This window comes from Aegilops tauschii, chromosome 1 (genome assembly GCF_002575655.3).
Source record: "Aegilops tauschii subsp. strangulata cultivar AL8/78 chromosome 1, Aet v6.0, whole genome shotgun sequence".
Classification (NCBI taxonomy): Eukaryota; Viridiplantae; Streptophyta; class Magnoliopsida; order Poales; family Poaceae; genus Aegilops; species Aegilops tauschii.
In genome coordinates, this window is record NC_053035.3 from 219,884,334 (window position 1) to 219,902,250 (window position 17,917).

A 17,917-nucleotide genomic window follows, 5' to 3' on the forward strand; every position below is an offset into this window, starting at 1 on the left:
GCAGTCCCATCTAACATCATGGTGAAGTACTTGGCCATTGCCGCTTCGCTGACCTCCAGCAACTCCATAGCCATCTCGTAACTCTCGATCCATGCTCCGGGTTGTAAATCAGCCGTGTAATTAGGTACCTTCCTAGGCCCGTTGAAATCCTTGGGCAGACGTTCATTACGGAGAGCCGGCACCAGACAAGGAACACCTCCGGTCCTCGTAGGTATACCCGCGTCGATGGAAGCCGTCGGATAAGCCGGGAGTGGCTGGTAAGCCGTCAACTGAGCCGCCCGCTCCGCCTCTCGCCGTGCTCTGTCTTGGTCCTCCGCGTTAAAAGCTTCATTTTGAACCGGGCCGTGGCCAGGAGGCAAGTCACGGCGTCGGACATTGCTTGAGCCGGTCGCTGAGACCATGTGCCTGCTATAACTCGGACTCCGGCCTGGACGAGGGGTTGAATGAATCATGTCCCGGCTATAAGAATATGCCTCCTGTTGCGCCAGAGCCGTCTGAAGGAGCTCTCTGACCCGGCGGGTTTCGACCGCCGTTGGAGAGTCGCCATCGATTGGGAGAGCCGCCAGTCGCGCCGCCGTGGCGACCATGTTTTCCAACGGGTTGGCATAATGACCCGGTGGTATTGGCACGTACTGAGGTGGGGTAGTGTTCACCCGGGGAGGCCCCATCACTTGGGGCTGGACTGGCGTTCCAGCTCCGGGCGCTGTGATCTCTGGCGGGTTACTGGGCCCTGCACCAGGCGTGTTGAAGAGGTTTCGAGGATCGTAAACCGGAGGGAGTCGAGATTGGGCCTTTTAATGCCTCCTTCTCATGATCTCATTGGACGCGTTCTGATCCATCGTGAGCCGGAAAGACTGCGCTTGAATCAGCTGAGTCTGGGCGTCGAGAGCCGCCCTCTCTACAGCCATCCTGATCCCTTCCGCCGCCAGATCCTCCTTGGCCTTTGCTAGATCGAGCTTTAACTGTGCCACTTCCGCGTCATGCTGAGCTTGATCCGCCGGGGCGACCGTAGCGGTTAACAGGACCGTCATCTTGTCTATGAGATCCATCAGCACCTGAGCTGGCGAGGGCACAGGGCTTCCTGCCCCGGCGGTGGGGTTTTGAACAGGTTGTGCGCCAGCCATGAAGATTCCAACCCGGCTCGGCGGCTCAAAGGGGTCCGAAATACTGTCGCCATCGGAACAACCCCTGAGCCTGCCATCTTGAAGTTGGTATAACGAATCGGTCTCCTCTGTGGATGACTCGCCGTCAGAGCGAGCGGCCGTCTCATCACCAGATCCAGATCCTTCAGAGAGCTCTCCATGGACGCATCCCACGAAAGCACGCTTCAAGGCAGGCAAAGTCCGGGAGGGTCGTGCACGTTGAGCCGTCTCGATGAGATCGGCGCAGAGGTCCGGCTCAGGGCCCGGCTCACCAATCTTGCCAATAAAGACATGGATTCCGCCAAAGGGGACCCGGTACCCGTACTCAATTGAGCCGGCGTCGGGGCCCCAATTTGCATCGTCGATGTAGAGCTTGCCGCGACGACTCTTGGTCATCCGGCCCACAGCGTATCCCTTGAGCCCTTTGAAGCTGCCCTTCAAGAACTCAAATCCACCGTGCGCTAGCCCCAGGTGGGCGCCAACTGTCGTGGAATTGTCACGGCAGATGTCCTCGTGCAAGGACTTAGTCGTGGAGCCATCGCAGCTAGGAAGCTTAAAGGGGTTAAACGGGACAAGGAACACGAGGGTTATACTGGTTCGGCCCCTTACGGTGAAGGTAAAAGCCTACGTCCAGTTGAGGTGGTATTACTTAGGGTTTCGATGACCAGGGAGCTTAATCGCTATGCCCGGCTCTCGATCTGTTGTCTCTCCTCCTTAAACCGCCGCTGGGTCGTCCCTTTATATAGAGAGGTTGACGCCCAGCGGCTCTCAGAGTCCCGGCCGGCTTATAACAGTGTCCGGCTCGGACTCTTAACTATTCTTGCCTTACACTACAAGTTTCACCATAACGTCGGTTTATCACTACGGGCCTTAAGCCATCTCCGGGTCTCAAGCCCATTACTGACCCGCCGTCCTCAAGCTTGGTATTGGGCTTCACGTGATGATCATTATGAGTAACTCGGCCCCTCCTGGGCGGGTGACTCTAATGGTTATATCCTCAACACTTTTCATTTTGTTGTATGGAAGAAGTCATATTATCTTCACTCTAGGGTTCTGTGACGAAAATAATTTGAATTCGTGGAGATTAAAATGCAAGTATGAAAGTTTCTGAAAGTCCTTTTATTCCCTCTCATTCAACTTTCAGAAGTTTCAAATTTTCACTCAATTTCACACAAGCAATCACACAACGATCAAACAAACAATCATAAATCTTTATTTAATATAACATTCCAAAATTTAGAATTTTGGGATGTTACAAAATGATATAAAGTTTGTTAGCACAATAAAAGATTCATTGAAAAGTGTGTTCTCGATGAAAGACTTAGGCGAATCAGCTTTTATATCTGGAATTAAGATCTAAAGAGATAGATCAAGACATCTAACTGCGCTAGGCCAAAGCACGTACATTAACAGTGTTTTAAAGAGGTTTAAAATGGAGAACGCTAGGAAGGTTTTCTCCCAATGTCACATGGCACAGCACTTAACAAGAATTAATGTTCTAAGATAGTTGACGAGCGTGTGCAGATGAGTGGAGTTCCATATGTCTTAGCAATTTGATCTATCATGTATGCTACAATATGTACAAGACCAAATGTTTCTTATGCGCTAAGTGTTAGTAGCCGGTACCAAAGTGATGCTGGAGTGGCTCACTGGGAAGTTGTTAAAAATATTCTTAAGTGCCTCAGGAGAACTAAGGACACGCTCCTTGTCTATGGAGGTGTAACACCCCGGATGTAACTTTCCATATTTGTAACTCCAACTCTTGCCATTTTCGGCTATGTGTTATGATATTCCCTCCGTGGTCGGGTTTTGTTTTTCGTTTTTGCGTTTTGTTCATGTCATGCATCTCATATCATGTCATCATGTGCATCTCATTTGCATACGTGTTCGTCTCATGCATCCGAGCATTTTCTCCGTTGTCCGTTTTGCAATCCGACACTCCCACCTCCTCCGGCGCACCCCTTTTGTTTTCTTTTTGTGAGCGGGTGTTGAACGTTCTCGGAATGGACCGAGGCTTGCCAAGTGGCCTTGGTATACCACCGGCAGACCACCTGTCAAGTTTCGTTCCATTTGGAGGTCGTTTGATGCTCCAACGGTTAACCGGGTAACCGCAAAGTCCTTTTGTTTGTTGCAGCAAAACCCCCCTCCAAACAGCCCAAAAACCCTTCTAAGTCTCTTCCATGCTCTAGGGCGTTAGATCACGATCGTGTGGGCGAAAACCGCACTCCATTTGGAGTCTCCTAGCTCCCTGTAGCTATTTAAACACCTCCCCCTCCGAAATCTCGGGCAAAAACCACCCTAACCCTAGCAAAATCGCAGTATGACCCGGCTGGAGATAAACCCCGCAGTATGACCCGGCTGGAGATATAACCCGGCTGGGATTGGGTGTTTCATTGACGACCTGGCAGACTATAAGCCGGCAGGAACATTTAAGTAGGTTAAAGCTCGCGGGAACAGTTGAGCATTGTAACCCGGCAGACATGGTCATGTAACCCGGCAGACAAGTCATGTAACCCGGCACATGTTGAGCCAGATCGTAAGCCAGACGGTAAGCCAGATGGTAAGCCAGATGGTAAGTCAGATCGTAAGCCAGATTGTAAGAAGCCCATGGTGAGACGTCAAAGTAAGGTTAAATCTTAAGTCCAAGTTGGACTCTACATGTAACCCGCCCCTTCAGCTTATATAAGGAGGGGCGGGGCACCCCAAGAGGGGACGAAAAACAATCGATAGGGCTAAACACCGAGAGCCGGTTCCCGCCGACTCTCCCGTGATCATAATGAGACCTAGCCTCAAACAGCATGTAGGGTTGTTACCGGATGATGTCTCCCGGGGCCCGAAGCTGTCTAAATCCTTGTTTATGTTGCGTCTCTCGATTCCGCTCAACCCCTCTCAAGCTACCACATAGATGCATTGGCCTCACGACTAAGTCCTGACACTAAGGACATCTGCCGTGACAATTCCACGACAGTTGGCGCCCACCGTGGGGCTCGCGCACGGTGGTGTTGAGTCCTTGAAGGGATTTCATCTAGGGATTGAGAAGTTCGCGTCTGGATAAAGAAAAGACCAATTTTTTGGAGGGATCCGCATCAACTTTGAGTTCACTGGATTGAGATCAGAAATTTTATGGGCAGTAACCATCATCTCTATTAACAAAATCATCAGAGAAGCCCCCGAAAATTTGGCATAAGCCGCCATGTTTCTCAGCAGGATCATCTACTGTCACCAAACGAGCAAATCCTGCGTGGAACCCTGAAGAAAGACCCGGACGTGGGCGGTCAAGCCTGCCACGACCCGGAAACCGGGCCAACCACAGGATCTCCAGAGTCAATCCAGAGTCAACCCCAAGAGGGAAAGCAGTCAGCGACCCGGACCCGGGTGATCCACGGGCTTGGACTCCTCCAACATCAGGCTCATCGACCCACTGCGCCCCCGCCGTCGCCGGTTCGCGCATCCAACCCGCCGGGTCGTTGCTGCGCCGCCGGCTTTGCCTCTGCTGGGGTCGCCTTGACCCGCCCGCCGTCGGACGGCCTTGTCTCCACCGCAAGTGAGCCGCTGTGAGTCGCCGGGTCTCCGCGCCTGAGCCGTTCCGCCGGTGAGCTGCCCGGTCGCGTGGCCGTCTCTGGCCGCGGCTGGCCTCGCGCCTCCGCCCCACGCTCGACCTCCAGCGTCCTGCCGGGTCTCCGCGCCTGAATCGCCTCCGCGCTCGACCTCCAGCGTCCTGCCGGGTCTCCGCGCTTGAATCGCCTCCGCTTCACCACACCGGCGGGTCGTGCACGTGCCCCGGCCGTCACCTGCAGGCCGGACGAACCGCCCTTGAACCGCCGCCGACCTCTGTTGTTCTGCCACGGCGCCGGTTTGCTCTGCACCGGCTTCTCAACCCTCGACGCGCAGACCGCCGTGGTCCTCTGCGCCGCGCCTCCATTCAGGCGACCCGGCTCCCGAGCCCCGTGAGCCGGCCCTGCTCGTCTCGCTGCCAATGAACCGGCGCGGGGCCATCCTGGATGCGTCCCCAAACCGCCAAGTGCCACGACCCGCCTGCTTGTGTCACAAGTCGCCACAACCTCAGACCGCCGGCCTCAAGTCGCCGTCCTCGCAGAACTACTATGAGCCGTCGCATCGGCTCATCTCCGCCATCTCCGTCTCGTCCGCCTCCATTGAGTCGCCGCCTGATCTCCACCGCGGTTGAGCCGCCATGGCTTTCCGCCGCTCGCCTGCCTTCGCCGAGTCACCGCCTTGGTTTTGGACGCGAGTCGCCACCGCCGGAGAGTCGCCGCCGGCTGTAGCCCCGAGCCGGCCCTCTACTGCAATTACCACCGTGAGACGAGCTGCCAAGCGCTGCCTCACTCCGCCAACCGCGCCCGCCGGTTCAAAAACTCAACCCGTCTTCAATTCACCAAGGCCTCGTGCCGCACCAGGAGTCCCCTTCACCGGCGTACTAACCCGCCGTGTTGCGCTGCCAGGCGAGGATGCGACGTGTTGCTGCAGCCACCGCACGCCCTGCGTCACCTGTCAGCCGCGTCGCCGCTAATTTGCCATCTTCGCATCGCCGGATCACCGCACTGGCTCGCGCCCCTGATTGGCCGGCTCCGGCTTCCCCGTTGCCACCTCCACTCCGGCCGCATGCTCCCTTGAACCGCCGCCGGATCAAACCCCTGCTGTAAGCCGCCTCGTCGGTCTCTAAGTCGCCATCAAGTTGCTGCACCGTGACCCGACCTGTCTGCCGTTAAGCTCGCCCCCCGGCGCCGAGCTGCTGCTGTGTTTCTGTTGACCAGTCATCACTCCGTCGACCCGTCGCCGGCTGCCGACAAGCCGCTGATCCCATGGCCCATCTGAGCCGCCATCCCGCTGCGACCCGGGCCACCGAACCACATCTGCCGCCGCTGCGACCCGTCGTGATTGTGGCCCCGTCTCACCGATGTGGCCTCACATCGCCAGCGCTTCTGAACTGCCTCCCAGCGCCGGCTCTTGTACCTCCCGGGGCCCGTGCTTGCTAACTCACCAGTCCGCTTCCGCGGCCGACTCTCTCGTCCACGCTGGCTTACAATTCCGCGGTGGATAAATCACTAGCCTGGCATATCAGGTGAAATCCATCCAGTATATGTTATATTGCATATTATTTTCTTTAAAAAGAGCAATTACTTTGGCTTGCAAGTTCTCCCATGTAGGACTCAAACCGGTCTATATCACGGTCAACTACGGAGAATCTTAAGCCAACTCCTTGAGTCGACTTAAGACTCGGGGGCTACAATGGCATGACTCGGGAACCCCGGGTCGTTGGAGGGAATGATAACCCGGTTCCGGAGGCTGCTACCATATTGATGAAAATTTAAAGGCCGTCAGAAAATTGCCGGTTCAAAATAATGATTCCAGTTTAAAATCCGGTTCAAGAGATTTCTCTCTCCCGCAAGGTTTTGAAGCTTTCATATCCGGTTCAAACATCCGGCTCAAGGTACCCTGCTTTAATGACCATTGGGAGCTGATCGTATTCGAATTTAGCTTAACCCTTTTGGTATGACCCTGATTGTATTCGAATCAGAGTCGTTAAATATTCTCATGATCACTAGGGGGCTTCCTGTTCAAACATAGGTTGTATTCGAACCAAAGAGAACATAGCTGTCGGTACCCTTTTGATCGGCGTACTGCCGAGCTCATTGGGGAGTTTCTTGGTCATATTTGAACCATAGCTCAACCCCCTTTGGGAACCGACGTGGATCATATTCGAATCAGCGTCGTTAAACAACTCTCAAGGTCATTTGGGGGCTTCCTGTTCAAACATAGGTCGTATTCGAACCAAAGAGAACATAGCTGTCGGTACCCTCTTGATCGGCAACGCCAAAGCCACTGGGGGCTATATGATCGTATTCGAATCTTAGCTTAACCCCTTTGGGACGGTTTTCTGATCGTATTCGAATCAGAAGCCTCAAGAAATTTTGAAGTCTCTTTTTACAAACAATTTTTGGATTTTATTTGAAGCTCTTTTTCATATCTAAAGTATATATGAGTGGTTCTTATTTAACCCGGTTTGATTTTCAATGGTAAATCGCCAGCTTATAACAATCATCATTTATGTGGAAGCATTGGCTTCTAAAGGATTGGGTTATCACCCTTACTGCACAGGTCATGTAAACCGGCAGTACAAAATCAATATCACAATGGTTATATGTGAGATATTATGACCCGACTTGCGGTAAACCGCCAAGGGATCTTGTGATCTACTTGTATGCAGGATAAGACTACATTTGGGTGATTATCCACTCTGGTTTTTAACGTTAAGTCGCCAGGGCATATGTTGTTTAAACTCTGTGCAGGATTTACAGGGCTATGACTTACATAAATGATTAAGTTCAAGCCCATCATCAAAGATTGAAATTGGTGTCTCAAAAGGGTTGTCAATTCTTGAAGGCTATAAGCCACCGGGTCATCAAATTTCGGGCTTACAATGGAGGCGTAATAAATCGCCATCGGCCAAGAGTCGCCGGGTATTTAAACTCCGGATTTACTTGTCAACAGATAAGGTATTTGAATCTTTAAATAGCCAAACTTGGCTGGATTTTCACTATGATATTGAATGACTGAGGTTTCAAACCGGGTTATTCAAATGTTTAATAGCCAGCATGGCTGGATTTTATTATGGTTATCAGTAACTAATATGATTGAGGTTTTCAAAGTCGCTTTGGCGCAATGGCTATTATTTTATCAATGGATATGATTTATTCTACAATGAAAGGAATAGTCCCGAGTCGCTGCAGGCTTACAACCCGGCACTTGGGGGCTACATTATTTACATTGAGATCACATCAAATATGCAAGTCCCATGTCACTGCCAGCATGCACATGGCACTTGGGGGCTAATGCAAAGTCATTTTTTGCTCACTTCATTGAAGACCCGACTCATCCCATTGTAATGAGCCGGCCCTCGGAGGCTACCAATTGCTCATGTCAAAAATTCAAGGTACACAAGCCTCAGTTCATTATATTGAAAGGTCCACTACTTAGTTGGTAGAGTACAAAGCTCTTAACCTTATGGACGTGGGTTCAAGCCCCATGGTGGAGATTACATCATGTGATGTTATCATCAATAAATTATATACAAAGTCCCAGCTCAGTATTATCTTAATGAGCCGGCCCTTGGGGACTACACGTTGCTGCTCAAGTCTACATGATCATATCTATAAAGTCCCTGCTCATTATTGTATAATGACCCGGCACTTGGGGGCTACATATGTGGAATACTCAGTTTTGACTAGTGATTGAGATGAGCAACATGGATTTCTTCAAAGTGGTAATATTTATATTGAGGCAAGTCTTAAGTCATCTCTTTGCTCCCCTCAAGACTTGGGGGCTACAGGTAATATGGATATGAGGGAGAGAAATCTTCAAAATTCTCAGTTTTGACCCAGCATCGGCAACAATTATGACTCGGCATCATCTATTTATAACCCGGCAAGTTTTCTCATCTTTAAGCCGGTTGAAGGTCACATGAGTATTTCAAGACCAGGATTTAAGCCGGGTCAGCAAATTGATTATGAAGTTGGCTTATTTGACCCTGATTTTTGAAGAAGGAAATAACAAGGAGTTAAGGATGATCAGGTGCTGGCTTACAAAGATGTTTTAACCCGGAGCGTAACCTGTTAAAATTGTTCTTGTGTTGTTTTACAGGATCAGTTTAACATGGATGAATCCAAATTAAACTGGGGGCTAATGTCGGGGATATACCCCGCGGTATGACCCGGCTGGAGATATAACCCGGCTGGGATTGGGTGTTTCATTGACGACCCGGCAGACTATAAGCCGGCAGGAACAGTTAAGTAGGTTAAAGCTCGCGGGAACAGTTGAGCATTGTAACCCCGCAGACATGGTCATGTAACCCGGCAGACAAGTCATGTAACCCGGCACATGTTGAGCCAGATCGTAAGCCAGACGGTAAGCCAGATGGTAAGCCAGATGGTAAGTCAGATCGTAAGCCAGATTGTAAGAAGCCCAAGACGTTAAGAAGCCCATGGTGAGACGTCAAAGTAAGGTTAAATCTTAAGTCCGAGTTGGACTCTACATGTAACCCGCCCCTTCAGCTTATATAAGGAGGGGCGGGGCACCCCAAGAGGGGACGAAAAACAATCGATAGGGCTAAACACCGAGAGCCGGTTCCCGCCGACTCTCCCGTGATCATAATGAGACATAGCCTCAAACAGCATGTAGGGTTGTTACCGGATGATGTCTCCCGGGGCCCGAAGCTGTCTAAATCCTTGTTTATGTTGCGTCTCTCGATTCCGCTCAACCCCTCTCAAGCTACCACATAGATGCGTTGGCCTCACGACTAAGTCCTGACACTAAGGACATCTGCCGTGACAATTCCACGACACCTCCCCCTCCGAAATCTCGGGCAAAAACCACCCTAACCCTAGCAAAATCGCCCCCGTGCCGCCGGACACGTCCGCCGCCAGCCGGACGCATCCCCGCCGCCGCGCCCGGCCTCTCACAGCGCGCCACGTGGCGGGTCGTACGCCGGCCGCCGCCGAGCCCGCGAGGCCCACCGCAGGCCCCCGCAGCCCGGTCTCCCCGAGCCCGTGCGCCTCCCCCGCGCCCGCGCCGTCCTCGCCCGCAGCTCCTCGCCGCCGTTCCCGGTCGCCGCCGCAGTTCGCCGGCCGGCGCCTCGCCGCCCCGACGTCGGCTCGCCGCCGCCCGTCGCCGCGCCTCGCCGTCTTCCTCCTCCTCGCTGGCTCCTCTCCCTCCTCTCCGGTCGCCGCCCCTCTTCTACTCCGGCGAGGGACTCCGGCAGCCCGAGCTCCGGCCGCAGCGCCCCGTCTCCAGCGAGCTCGACGCCCGATCCAGATCTGGTTGACTTTCTCCCCTCTCTCAAATATTCCAAGTCCCCGAAATATTTGCATAACATGGTCATGTTCATCGCATCATAACTCTCTGCATATAGCTCTGTCTCGTGCGTGTAATATATCGAGATGTTCGTCTCGAGATGATCTTCATTTTGTTCCATTGCACCATGTTCATTTGAGTCCATCTTGATGCCCAAATCTCTGGTGCAAGAGTGCTAGTTGTTGTTAACTGTTGTTACTTATCAGAACTTGAGGATTTGTTATTTTTGTTGCTATTTATGTGTGCATCTTATAGGCATGAGCTCTACATGTATTTTGATGTATGCCATGCCATCTTTACAGAGGTGTATTCCATGTATTTTTGTGATCTCTGTGGTGACTAGCACAAGCATGCAAACTAGGCCTCGTGATGTTTCTGATTTCAGGGACTTAGTAATTTTACTAAGTCTGTGACTGTTGTTATTTTGTTGCTATGTATCCATGTGGATACAGAGATCCATGCTCCTTTTGGAGATGTTCAGTAAGGATGTTTTGTAGATATGGTTATGCTGTATCCATTCATGCCTCTGTTTGCAATTATAGAGTACCCTAGCATGACTCAATCTTGCTCTACTTTTGCTATAAAATGTTCCTGGCAGATTGTTTACGTGTTATTCAATTTTGCCAAGGTAGTTGTAGTTGTTTCATACATGCTATGAACTTGCTCTTGCCATGGATAGCTTCATAAACATGCCATCTTGCTGTAGGTATGATTGTTTTGTCATGCATTGCTTTGTGTTGAGTGAATCAACCTCACAAAGATGCCCTCATAATGTCTGTTTCTGCCATGCTCTGTTTTCTGCTAAGTCTGAAACCTGTTAACGAAACTTGCTATGTTTACATGGTTGCCATCATATCTTCTCGTCCTTTTTGGCTTATGGTAAGTAAGGGACTTTTGTCATATGCATTTAGTAGATTACTGCCATGTCTTGTTTTGCTATGTTAAGTTCCTGTAGCATGTTGATTTCGGGCTCTGAACATTGCTACCTGATGCTGTTTCAGGCATGTCCAGTAATTTCATTAAGTCTGTGAACCTGATATCTTTTGCACTTTTGCCATGCTTGTTTGAGCTTGTTATGTTGTGATCTAGCCATAGATCAGTGTTCATCTTTTGTCAAGCATCTTCTGTAGACTACTTCCATATGCTTTGTTGCTATGTTGAAGTGCGGTAGCATTCTTACTTGTTGCATTCTAAGTGCTATCATGCTGTTAATCACAGATTCGTGTCATTCTTGTTTTGCTTGCCATTTGCAAACCGTGCATCCGTTTCCGGTGATCTTTATATCGATTTCGACCAAAATCGTCTCATCTTTCCAGTGGCATGCTTGGTTTGCCAAGTTACTGCCTTGTTCATCACTTTTCATCCGGAGCACGCATATGCATCGCATATCACATCTCGCATATCATGCATGTTTTGCATCATGTTGCTTGTGCATTTCCCGTGATTGATTGTGGTTCCATTGCTTGTGTTCTTGTTTTGGGTAGAGCTAGGAGACGAGTTCGTGAATGAGGAACCTGTTGAGTACGCTTACGAGGATCAAGCTTTCGACAACTCTGAGAACCTTGCAGGCAAGATGACCATACCCTCGAAATCACTTCTATCTTTGCTTTGCTAGTTGTTCGCTCTATTGCCATGCTGCGCTACCTACCACTTGCTATATCATGCCCCCCATATTGCCATGTCAAGCCTCTAACCATCCTTTCCTAGCAAACCGTTGTTTGGCTAAGTTACCGCTTTTGCTCAGCCCTTCTTATAGCGTTGCTAGTTGCAGGTGAAGTTGAAGTTGGTTCCATGTTGGAACATGGATATTTTTGGAATATCACAATATCTCTTATTTAATTAACGCATCTACATATTTGGTAAAGGGTGGAAGGCTCGGCCGTATGCCTGGTGTTTTGTTCCACTCTTGCCGCCCTAGTTTCCGTCATACCGGTATTATGTTCCTTGAGTTTGCGTTCCTTACGCGGTTGGGTGATTTATGGGACCCCCTTGACAGTTCGCCTTGAATAAAACTCCTCCAGCAAGGCCCAACCTTGGTTTTACCATTTGCCACCTGAGCCTTTTCCCCTGGGTTTTCGCGAGCCCGAGGGTCATCTTTATTTTAACCCCCCCCCCCCCGGGCCAGTGCTCCTTCGAGTGTTGGTCCGAACCGAGCAGCCTGCGGGGCCACCATGGGCAAACTCGAGGACTGGTTTTACTCGTAGCTTGACTTATCCGGTGTGCCCTGAGAACGAGATATGTGCAGCTCCTATCGGGATTTGTCGGCGCATCGGGCGGCTTTCCTGGTCTTGTTTTACCATTGTCGAAATGTCTTGTAAACCGGGATTCCGAGACTGATCGGGTCTTCCTGGGAGAAGGTTTATCCTTCGTTGATCGTGAGAGCTTATAATGGGCTAATTTGGGACACCCCTGCAGGGTAATATCTTTCGAAAGCCGTGCCAGCGGTTATGAGGCAGATGGGAATTTGTTAATGTCCGGTTGTAGAGAACTTGTCACTTGACTTAAATAAAATACATCAACCGTGTGTGTAGCCGTGATGGTCTCTTCTCGGCGGAGTCCGGGAAGTGAACACGGTTTGAGTTATGCATGAACGTAAGTAGTTTCAGGATCACTTCTTGATCATTTCTAGCTTCGCGACCGTTGCGTTGCCTCTCTTCTCGCTCTCATTTGCGTATGTTAGCCACCATATATGCTTAGTGCCTGCTGCAGCTCCACCTCATTACACCATCCTTTCCTATAAGCTTAAATAGTATTGATCTCGCGGATGTGAGATTGATGAGTCCTCGTGACTCACAGATTCTACCAAAACAGTTGCAGGTGCCGACGATGCCAGTGCAGATGACGCAACCGAGCTCAAGTGGGAGTTCGACGAGGAACGTGGTCGTTACTATGTTTCCTTTCCTGATGATCAGTAGTGGAGCCCAGTTGGGACGATCGGGGATCTAGCATTTGGGGTTATCTTATTTTCATTTGGATTTGACCGTAGTCGGTCTATGTGTGGATTCTGGATGATGTATGAATTATATTTATGTATTGTGTGAAGTGGCGATTGTAAGCCAACTCTCGTTATCCCATTCTTGTTCATTACATGGGATTGTGTGAAGATGACCCTTCTTGCGACAAAACCACAATGCGGTTATGCCTCTAAGTCGTGCCTCGACACGTGGGAGATATAGCCGCATCGTGGTTGTTACAGGAGGAGATAAAGAGCTCGTTGTAAATGGTTACACCGATGCTAGCTTCATGACTAATATAGATGACTATAAATCTCAATCGGGCTATGTTTTCACCCTCAATGGTGGGGTGGTGGTTTGGAAGAGTTTTAAGGAGAACACTGTTGTAGATTCTACTGTGGAAGCACAATATATTGTGGCTTCAAAAGCTTTGAAGGAGGCAGTCTGGATTAAGAAGTTTCTTGAAGAAGTTGGTGTGGTCCCAAGTGCGATGAACCCAATGGTGCACCATTGTGATATTAATGGCATTGTTGCTCAAGCAAAGGAACTGAGATCCCGCATGAAGACCAAACATATCGAATGCAATTATCACATTGTCCGATGGTATGTCTATAAGGGGTTTGTGAAAGTACTCAAGATTCATATGGATATGAGTGTATCAATCCCGATGATGAAGCCTCTACCACGAGAAAAACATGAGCAACGCAGATAGCATATGTGTTAAAGAAGCTACGTAACTTGATTATTGACTCTAGTGCAAGTGGGAGTCTATGGGAAATATGCCCTAGAGGCAATAATATTGTATTATTATATTTCCACGTTTATAATTAAGAGTTTATACTCTAAGCTATAACTGCTATGATCCTGGAATATGCGATTCAGTGGAAAACTCATATGCACGTGTGGAATCATAAACAGTAAAACCTGATTCCTAGTCTCGCCTCTAAGACTAGATCAAGTGTTGTTTGTGATCATGTTTTATGGATCTTAGGACATCGTTAAGTGTAACGATAGTCCTAAAACAACTCTGAGAATATGACGTTGGAAGAATGATCATATTGAATTGACCCAAACTTTTTTGTTATACTTTGAGATACTATTCTCACAAGTCAATCGTTAGAACACAAAGATTTAACATATGCTTTAGTACCTTAGACCATGAGAGTATCGTAGTCACTTCTTACCATACCATGGACTTTGGGGTTGCTCAAACGTCATCTGTAACACGGTGATCATAATGACAACTTATAGGTTCATTAGAAAGTTTGACAAGGGACTAGATAGCTCAAGAGTGGGATTTACTCCTCCGACGAAGGATAGGTATTCTTAGGTCTCTCTCGGAGTTATGGCATCAATCAACGTCTAGCCAGACACAGGTGACTAGGTCACAGGGATGCAAGAACATGTCAACGAGACAGAAGAACAAAATCGGTAATGAGGAGACCGGTATAGTGAGCATGAGACTGACTCAAGAGGATACCGATATATCTCACATTAGATTTTGTAAAGAATCGTGAAGCAAAGGGATTAGCACATGATAACCAAAGGTTCGCTTGAATGTCATTCGTGTATTCATAGGGATCAATATGGATGTCCACTGTTCTGCTATTGGTCGTTGAACGAAAGGGGTTTTGTTCGTGTTTATGTTTTACCGAATCTACAGGGTCACAAGCTTAAGGGCATCACGATATGCTGAGTGTTATTGACGCAAGAGTTATGAGAAATTATTTATGAAATAGTTTCATTAATATTAGAAATAATAGAGAGAAACTAGAAGCATTTCGGAGTCACCGAAAGAGTTTCAGGTTTTAGCGGGTAATACAGGCAATTAATATATAGGTGGAAAATGTTTACAAGGATGTTAAATTAATAATAAAAGGCTCTAATATTGATTAGGAGGCTTTTATAATTATTTAATTATCAACGGACCAAATAAAATACAAAAGGCCCAAGTGGTGGGAGGTTATTGGACCCTAGGACCCGATAACAATATGGCACCCCCTAGCTTGTTGGACAAGTTAGGGGAGGCCAAATTGGAGTGGGGGCTCCTCCTCCCCCTAGGCCGGCGCAATGGGTGCAGTCCTCCTTCCCCCTTTGTGGCGCCCCTTCCTCTCCTGCAATCTATATAACTAGAGGATCTTGGCCCTTGGAGATACACAAGTTTTGGAGCCTCCTCTTGTTATCTACTGTTGGGTTCTACAGTAGGGTGTGTCGACTACAAATTAAAATTTTCCTATGTGCAGAATATCCAGGAACATGCTAAACGAGAATGGATCACGGATCATTACTGTTGTGGTTCAACACGATCACCTATGGGGCCATCAGCCCCTTGTGGTTCGGCAAGGGGGGAGGGAACGTTGCTCAAAGAGCGGAGGCCGTGGAGCAGCACGACGTCGATGACTCAGGTAGTTCTTACCCAGGTTCGGGCCGCCGCGAGCTATAAAACCCTACTCCTGCTTTGGTGGATTGATGAGAGGACCATGGTGGAGACGCAGTGCCCAAGCCCAGCAAGGTTGCCTCGGGACGAGAGCAGCTACGCGTGTATGAGTGTACAAAGGCCTGAATCCTTTCTAAGGTTGACACGGCCCTCCTTTTATAGGTAAAGGGGTTACCACTGAAGGAAATATGCCCTAGAGGCAATAATAAAGTTATTATTTATTTCCTTATATCATGATAAATGTTTATTATTCATGCTAGAATTGTATTAACCGGAAACATAATACATGTGTGAATACATAGACAAATAGAGTGTCACTAGTATGCCTCTACTTGACTAGCTCGTTGATCAAAGATGGTTGTGTTTCCTAGCCATAGACATGAGTTGTCATTTGATTAACGGGATCACATCATTAGGAGAATGATGTGATTGACTTGACCCATTCCGTTAGCTTAGCACTCGATCGTTTAGTATGTTGCTATTGCTTTCTTCATGACTTATACATGTTCCTATGACTATGAGATTATGCAACTCCCGTTTACCGGAGGAACACTTTGTGTGCTACCAAACGTCACAACGTAACTGGGTGATTATAAAGGTGCTCTACAGGTGTCTCCAAAGTACTTGTTGGGTTGGCGTATTTCGAGATTAGGATTTGTCACTCCGATTGTCGGAGAGGTATCCCTGGGCCCACTCAGTAATACACATCACTATAAGCCTTGCAAGCATTGTGACTAATGAGTTAGTTGCGGGATGATGTATCACGGAACGAGTAAAGAGACTTGCCGGTAACGAGATTGAACTAGGTATCGAGATACCGACGATCGAATCTCGGGCAAGTAACATACCGATGACAAAGGGAAGAACGTATGTTGTTATGCGGTCTGAACGATAAAGATCTTCGTAGAATATGTACGAACCAATATGAGCATCCAGGTTCTGCTATTGGTTATTGACCGGAGAGGTGTCTCGGTCATGTCTACATAGTTCTCGAACCCGTAGGGTCCGCACGCTTAACGTTACGATGACAGTTATATTATGAGTTTATATGTTTTGATGTACCGGAGGTTCTTCGGAGTCCTGGATGTGATCACGGACATGACGAGGTGTCTCGAAATGGTCGAGACATAAAGATTGATATATTGGAAGCCTATGTTTGGACATCAGAAGTGTTCCGGGTGAAATCGGGATTTTTCCGGAGTACCGGGAGGTTACCGGAACCCCCCGGTAACTTAATGGGCCTTAGTGGGCCTAGGTGGAAGAGAGGAGAGGAGGCCAGGGCAGGGCCGCGCGCCCCTCCCCCAGTCCGAATAGGACAAGGAGAGGGGGGCGGCGCCCCCCCCCCTTCCTTCCTCCCCTCCTCCTTTTCCCCCTTCCTCTCCTAGTCCAACATGGAAAGGGGGGAGTCCTACTCCCGGTAGGAGTAGGACTCCTCCTAGGCGCGCCTCTCCTCCTTGGCCGGCGGCCTCCCCCTTGCTCCTTTATATACGGGGGCAGGGGGGCACCTCTCGACACACAATTGATCAACGATCTTTTAGCCGTGTGCGGTGCCCCCCTCCACCATATTACACCTCGATAATATCGTAGTGGTGCTTAGGCGAAGCCCTGCGTCGGTAGAACATCATCATCGTCACCACGCCGTCGTGCTGACGAAACTCTCCCTCAACACTCGGCTGGATCGGAGTTCGAGGGACGTCATCGAGCTGAACGTGTGCTGAACTCGGAGGTGCCGTGCGTTCGGTACTTGATCGGTCGGATCGTGAAGACGTACGACTACATCAACCGCGTCGTGTTAACGCTTCCGCTATTGGTCTACGAGGGTACGTGGACAACACTCTCCCCTCTCGTTGCTATGCATCACCATGATCTTGCGTGTGCGTAGGAAATTTTTTGAAATTACTACGTTCCCCAACAGTGGCATCCGAGCCAGGTTTTATGCGTTGATGTTATGCACGAGTAGAACACAAGTGAGTTGTGGGCGATATAAGTCATACTGCTTACCAGCATGTCATACTTTGGTTCGGCGGTATTGTGAGATGAAGCGGCCCGGACCGACATTACGCGTACGCTTACGCGAGACTGGTTTCACCGTTTCGAGCACTCGTTGCTTAAAGGTGACTGGCGGGTGTCTGTCTCTCTCACTTTAGTTGAACCGAGTGTGGCTACGCCCGGTCCTTGCGAAGGTTAAAACAGCACCAACTTGACAAACTATCGTTGTGGTTTTGATGCGTAGGTAAGAACGGTTCTTGCTAAGCCCGTAACAGCCACGTAAAACTTGCAACAACAAAGTAGAGGACGTCTAACTTGTTTTTGTAGGGCATGTTGTGATGTGATATGGTCAAGACATGATGCTATATTTTATTGTATGAGATGATCATGTTTTGTAACCGAGTTATCGGCAACTGGCAGGAGCCATATGGTTGTCGCTTTATTGTATGCAATGCAATCGCCATGTAATTGTTTTACTTTATCACTAAGTGGTAGCGATAGTCGTAAAAGCAAAAGTTGGCGAGACG